The sequence below is a fragment of the Phasianus colchicus genome, chromosome 1 (genome assembly GCF_987193195.1).
Source record: "Phasianus colchicus chromosome 1, bPhaCol1.hap1.1, whole genome shotgun sequence".
Classification (NCBI taxonomy): domain Eukaryota; kingdom Metazoa; phylum Chordata; class Aves; order Galliformes; family Phasianidae; genus Phasianus; species Phasianus colchicus.
Window position 1 is genome coordinate 153285174 of NC_143436.1, and position 7690 is coordinate 153292863.

General features: G+C 38.4%; 1 pseudogene; it reads right to left on the reverse strand.

Moving 5' to 3' along the window:
- Window positions 1–1794: 1794 nt before the first annotated feature.
- Window positions 1795–2726, reverse strand: LOC149920157 (uncharacterized; annotated as a pseudogene).
- Between the last annotated feature and the right edge of the window lie 4964 nt (window positions 2727–7690).

Genomic DNA, 7690 nt, shown 5'->3' on the forward strand with positions numbered 1-7690 from the left:
AGTTAGACTTCGTAAGTTAGACCTGTAGTCGAAGAAGCATCTATAAACAGAGTGGGTCCATTGAGCAGAGAAGTCAGGACACAAGATCAAAGAGAGATCTCTAGAGGCCTGGCTAAGTCGAAAATAGGAAGTGAGTCAGAGTACTCAATGCTCCCTCCGAAGCCCTGTAAAGCTGTGAAAAGGGCCTCAGGGAGTGGTCCCACATCATGAGCTCTGCAGATATATCACATCAGGCTCTCTTGCTAGGGCCCACAATGATAGCAGTCAGGATTTTCTGAGTAGCATTGCTAAAATCTCAAGCCATGAGGTATAAGCTCCCGTAGGCTGCACTGAGAACCACAACCACAGAGGTTGTGGCTTGGCATCAAGGGTATGGCCCAAAATGGCGGCCGCACCGGCCTCGCATCGAGTCACTGCTATTTCAAGATCTGAGTCGGGGTTGTACTGAGCGAGCGTATTCTCCATGCAGCTATGCATGATCTCTTGCCAAGCTGCGGCCATTTCATCGGTCAAGTCCCTATGTTCCTTTGGGTCAGAGCCCCTTAACTGATCATAAAAGGGCTTCATTAGTCGAGGGGTATTCCCAGGGCACTGCGAACCCACTGAAGGGCTCCTACCAGTTTCTGCACGTCCCATAGGGTTTTAATGTGTGGTTGAATGGTAAGATCCATTGGCTGGATCATCTCTGGGCCGAACTTATACCCCAGGTATTCCACTCCCAGGCCCCTCTGTATCTTTTGCTCTGAAATGGTGAAACCAGCGGCGGTAAGCGTGGTTATCACCTGTGACTTGAGCATTTGCAGCCCTAAACTCAGTAGGAGCGGCAAGCAGGAGGTCATCCATATAATGTGAGATCAGATACTGAGGGAAATCTCTTCTAACCGAGTGCAACACTTTACCTATCAGTAGCTGACAAATAGTGGGAGAGCATGTCATTCCTTGTGGAAGGACACGCCACTGAAATCTCTCAGTGGGGCACAGGTTATTGAGCATTGGTACCATGAAAGCGAACGTTTCCCGATCCTCTTCGGCAAGAAGAATAGAGAAGAAGCAATCTTTAAGATCAATGACCACCAACAGCCATCATCTGGGTATGGCTGACAGTACTGGCCTGCCTTGCTGCACTGCTCTGAAAGGCATGAGTTGAGCACTGACTGCACACAGATCATGCAGCAGGTGGAAGGCACCAGAGCATTTCTTTATGACAAAGATCGGAGTATTCCATTGGCTGAGAGAGGGCTCCATGTGCCCTAACTGAAGTTCTTGTGAGACTAATTGTGCGAGTGCTTTAAGTTTGTCGTGAGGAAGGGGCCACTGATCTACCCAAATGGGACGCGCATCCCGTTTCAACTGCAAGGGTATCCCGTATGCAGTAGATAGCTGGCAGACAGTGGCCCTTATTATAAATTTGTGATACATGCACCCACCCTATTCAGAAAGTCCCGCCCTAACAGCATGCCCGGGATTTTGGCAATGAGCGGGACAAGCAGAGAGGGTCTCTCCAAGGAGCCGTCCCTGTTAACTAAAATGATCTCTACTTCTCCTAGGCACCTTTTAGCAGAAATAGCCCCCCCTACTCCTCTGATGACTTCAGTTGGGCCCACCAGCCATTCCTTGGGCCAGTCTCCGTCAGAAACCATTGTAACATCTGCCCCTGAGTCAAGACGGGCTGTGACCGTGATGGAACAGTGGCCTGAGAATTCAGGCGGCAGGCTAATGTGCGACATGAAAATCCTGACCAGTGGGCGGTCCTGGCAGTCTAGGGTTAATGCCACGGTGGGCGTGTTATAAATTTCAACGGCGGGGCTGGCAGAACTGGTGGGTTGGGCAAGGACGTCTGCTGTACTGGCCCATTCTGATGGCTGTGGGAGGGGCCCTGGGTCTAGGCACCTTCCCCTTGTTGTTTCCCTGCGGTTGCATTTTAAAGCACCTACACTGTTGAGCATTATGTCCCTCTCTTCCACACAGTTGACAGGTGACACTGTCCCTTTCCCCATCCCTAATGGCTTTATACTGGGCCTTAATGTGGCTATACTGCCCACACCAGAAGCAGGGACCCTTAGGCGACATTGAAGCCACAGCCATTGTGTCAGCAAGAGCGGCTGCTAGGCCCTCATTAGTCAAGGGAGTGGATTTCTGTTTGTCTGGTACATATTTAATGATCTCTCCTAGTGTGGTGATCTCTCCAGGGGCCGTACAAAGTAGATTTTTAATATCCTCAAGTCCACAATTACAGGGCCATGAACAGCCCTGGGTAAGTCTGACCCCTCAACCGCTTTAATTAACCTATTGGCAAAGTCTTGGAATGATTCAGTCGGGCCTTGGATTATTTCCATCTATGGTGTGGATGGTTCTGCACGGCGGGCGAACCTCCTGAAGGCCCCTAAGGCCACATCAGTAGTTGCTATTAATTCCCCTGGGCGCAACTGAGCTAACTGACCGCGTGGAGTAACCATGCCTGTTGCTGATCCTGTAAGCCTCAGCAGGTTCGTGCCATGCACAGGGTGACCTGGATCATTTTGTGCGGCTGCTATTACCCGCCTGAGTTCAGACAACCATTCCTCTTTCCAAAGTGTATATTGTACAGATTTGAGTACCATGCGCATGAGGTTTGCTCAGCTGATCAGTCCCCCCCTGTTCAGTACCAAGAACTGCCGGCATACACCAATGTAGTGGACAGTAAAATGGCGTTTATTACCATGTGGCATCTGTTTAAATGCATTCATCTTCTACTTCATCTACACCCCTTAAGCATGCATTGTCCAGTCACTGAGCAGGGGAGGTCCTGTTGCATCACATACCGTAGCCTCGCTGGCGCCTAATACAACATCCAGGATGATCTGTTCCATGATCTTCCCAGGCACAGGGGTGAGACTCACTGGCCTGTAGTTCCCTGGGCCCTCCTTGCTCCCTTTCTTGTAAATGGGAGTGATGTGACCCTTCCTCCAGTCATCCGGGACCTCACCTGACAGCCACGACTTTTCAAATATGATGGAGAGCAGCTTGACAACCACCTCAGCCAGCTCCTTCAGAATCCTGGGATGCACACATATACATGCATATGTATGTATGTATACACATATCTGTGGTCTCTATGTTCATATGTATGTTTTTGCATCTGCTGATAATACACCTTTAGTCTTGCTGTTGGTAGGATTCTGAGACACAGAACTGAGGTAGCCTCATCTCCCTTACACTGCTGGATACACTCAGCTGGAATTTCACCACCTCATTGCAATGACTTGTCAACGGTTTATGGGCCAGTTTGACCCAGTTCCGTGACTAGCGGGGTGGAGGGATTTTACAAAATCCACGCCTCCGGAAAAAGGGAACAGGGGACCCCAAAATAATTAAAAACAGCAACGATCTGAGGAGAAACAAACTAATTTACTAAATATAGTATCAGAATGCAAGATAACACACTATAATACAATATAATTAAAATTGAAGCTAATAAATCAAATATAATGAGAGAGAAAATGTCCGAAAGGTGGATAGGCCTCACCACAACTCTGATGTGAGATGCACAGTGCAATTGAGCAGCAGGGAGACGGGAGGAGGGCCAATGAAGAATCACAAGCGAAGAAGAGCAGGCAAAGAAGAGCGCATCAGGTGAACTTGCCAGGAGTTATATCTCAAGACTCTCTGTGACCACGAAGCCCCCTGGGGACTGTAGTTCTTCTTCTCTTCCAGTCAGATACCCATAACTTGAGCATTAACAGCCAAAATGCCCAAAGAAGTTGTATGTTTATTCTACAGAATGTAATGATTCTCATGATAGGAGTAGAAAGTGAAAACAAAGCGAAATTCAGGAGATCTGAATAAAATTAAATAATAATATTAATAATAAAAGCATTGGGAAAAAAAATACAAACTAAATAAAAATCTTTAAGCAATTAACTAATTCCATGTTCTGCTGCAGAGGGATTTGTACTGCGAAGGATAAAGTATCACTAAGGCAAAAGCTGTCACTAGAGAAAAAAAGTGGAATAAAATGGAGATGGGATACTCAAAAGAGCTGATAAATAATATAAGAATGATCAGAAGGGAAAGGGGGAGGGGAAGGGACAGGAAAAGGAAAACGCTTAAAAATAATATGTCCACCAAAACACTGAAAGGCCTTTATACATACATCCTAGGCTGGATCACCAAAGTCACTCAAAATCATGTAAGTCTTCTAACTGAAGCATAGTTTGCTTGTCTACTCAAGTAAAATAATTACTTCTATGACTTCTGTGACTTCCACATACCCTCATTATTTCATATTTTCTTCACTTTCTTTTATGTTACAAACAGAGCTTCTAAACATTTAAATCATATATGCCACCTGCCAGCTCAATCTTACTTTTGTATTTTTGTGCCATACTCAAAATTCATACTCTCTATTTTTTCCACATACTAATTTCTGATGCTAGTTGATACATTTTACAATAATTATGTGCACAGAAAATGTATTTTTAAAGTGTATTTTCACATGAGGATGAAGATCATTTGTAGTTATGACTTCTGCATTTTTTCAGTTAAAAATAAATAAATAAATAAATAGTGTGCACTAAAAGGAGTCCCTATTTTTTAATATCTGTGCTTTGTTGATATGTTTATGTTTCAGCAGACTAATTTTATTTTCTTCTATTTTCTTTCAAAATAGAAATGAAAATCATTCCAAACTTTTCAGCTTCTTTGGACACTTACCTTGAAGAAAATGTTTGGTAGTAAAAAGGTAAATAGGAGTTTCTAACAAGTAATATCAATTTAATCCAATCATGAAGCTCAAGAAGAAAAAGATCTGTTTAGCTCCTACACTCCTCAGTCATATCCTCTGTTTCTCTTTCCAAAGAACAGTCCAGATCAGACCAGGAAAAACAAGAAAAGAAATCATCAGTACATGTGCACGTGCTAAGAAGTAGTATAGAGATTTTCTGTATTACATTTCCACAATGCAATGACCATCGACCCATATACTTCAGGAAGGACATAATAAATCAATGTTTGTTAATATATGCATAAGTAGGAAAAGGCAATTTCACGGGTCAGCCAACATAGTCATGAAATCTCTGTGGTGCATTGACTCTTGAAAAGGACAAAGTCAGAATGAAAAAAAACTTTGACTTTAGAATGCATTCTGATTCATTCATTTATTTATTTTTATTACAATTTTTATTAATCTATTAATTTTCTGTCAATAGCAATTGTGAGCAACATATTTGTAAAAATCCAGATTGGTGTTCAAAATATTTAAGGTAATTTTTTTGTTTATTTGTTTATTGGTTTTCCAAAACAATTTTATTGGTGAAAAAATAAAAGAAAACCAACGTCATTAAAAGATGTAACGTAAACTTAAGATGTTGATGGCAGGGAAGGATTAACAAAAAGTGTAGAAATAAACCCGGAGAGGTAAGACATTAAAAAAAAAAAAAAATGTGGCAGATGAGATCTACTGTAATCACCAGAAGTTCACTAATGAGAAATGCTTAACTGTCATAAGGGTCATAGCAGAAAAAGGTTCAACTTCTCAGGGAAAACAAACAAACTAACTAACTAACTAAAATATATATATATATATAACTAATGTAACTAACATTCTTTTTCTTCTGATAAAGACTGGATAAACAAAATAGATTTTAATGGCTATTTATCTAATTGTTGTATAAACTATTTTATTACATAGTAAAAATGTTCATGGCTTGAATGTTCAGTAATCAAATGTCATCAACATTGTCATATGTAAAAAAAAAATAATTTTTTGATCAATAAAATTATATATCTACATTTTCACTCATTCATAAAATACTATATATCAAATGTAATAGAATGTTGACTGTTTTTTTGTTGTTGTTGTTGTTTTGTTTGTTTTGTTTTGTTTTTTAGTACTACAATCCAGTTCTGCCTGTGAATCTTCTATGGTTTCAGGTGTAGTTTAGTATCAAAGTCAGTGGAGGTGTGGATAGACGAAGGGCACCATTTTACCAAAGCTCAATATGATGAAATTTGAGATCAAATCTGTTAGAATACATGACAGAGATTGGAATGCTGCGTGTGTGTATACATATTAGTTTCATTAGGCACTTTAAAAAGAAGTCCTAAAGGACAAAAGCAACCTAAAAATCTGAACCCTCCTGTGAACCAGGAGTCATACAAAAAACATCTTTAAACAATCTTTTTCTTGCTATCTCAGCTTTATGTAGGTTTATATTTTCCTTGAAAATTTTGCAGGATTATATTCCAAGTAAGGTTTAGCTGACTATTAAATCTTTATTCAGCTAAAACTATTAAACATTTTATTCACCTATGTTAGCCTCCACATTACCAAGAAAGGACAATATAATAGTGGGGGGAAAAAAAAAAAAAAAAGAAAAAAGAAAAAAGAATATTTTTTATTTGACATTGGAGCTATTAATCTAGATCTGAACAACGATGTGATGAAGTTGACTTTTTGTATTGTTTAGAAATAATAATATATGATTGATTAAAATACAGCATATAGAATAAAAAAAGAAGGAAAAAAGAAAATAAAGCCTATGCATATATGCTCTCTAAATTATTTCTAATAATTGTCCGTTTAAAATTAAATAGATAAATACACATATAAATAGATAGATAAATAGATAGATGGATGGACAGATGAATGGATAGATAGATAAATTGTCCTTCATATAAAACAAACAAGCTGGTATATTCTTATTGAGTGTTGGAATGATGCGTTTCATCTCAGAGTATTCAAAGGATCTAATGTATTTACAGTGATAATACTTAAGGCTTGACTTTTTCAGTCCCTATGTAGTTAAACTGGAAATCTAAATTAGGAAGTTTTCTGAAGTAAAAATGGAAAAATATGACCACATTGTACTCTTGACTTAAAATGCAAAGAATTAGCACAATTAAACTCATTTCAAAATGGATTTGTACTTGCTTTTAAAGCACATTTGTATACACTTTAAAAAAAAAAAAAAAAACTAAATTTTAATAATTATATATATAACAGTTCATGGAAAAGTACATTACTATCATGTTATTCTGATATTCAGTGAGAAAAAAAAAACTTCTTTAGTAGGAAAATGAGTAAAAATTTCAATGAGTAAATATTTCTTTTACATGAACTTGACTGTTAGATAACTGCTAATAGCTGTAATAACATTGCATCCAAATGGTTGGAATTATGTCCTATAATTACAACATATGGGTGAGAAATAAAGAAATAAAGGTGTGTACTACTTTCTTGGACATTTCCTTTTTCTACATGCTTAAAAATCTAACAAACAAAGAAAAAAAAATGCCTGTCTCTTTGCTCTCTGTAGATTTTAAACTCTAGATTATTCATGAAATTCAAATATTATAACTTGCATTTATCAGAGTGGACAATAGTATTTGAAGTTTAATTCATAATAAAGTAGCCAACAGCAATAAATGAATGAATGAATAAATAAATAAATAAACAAATAAAAAAGACTATATCTGAAATATGTTCCATGAATGTTCCATATTTAATCACTAGATTTATTATACGAACAAAGCAGAGTATTCACTTTAGGAGTGTTAATACAGCTTTCCCTGTTACACATTTCTAATTATATATCTTTAATATTTTTTCCCAATTGCTCTAGAATAAAATGGCTGTTTTCCAGTATATGCTGTAAGTTAAAATTAGAATAAAGTATATAAATAATACTTTTTATTATTTTTATTATATTTT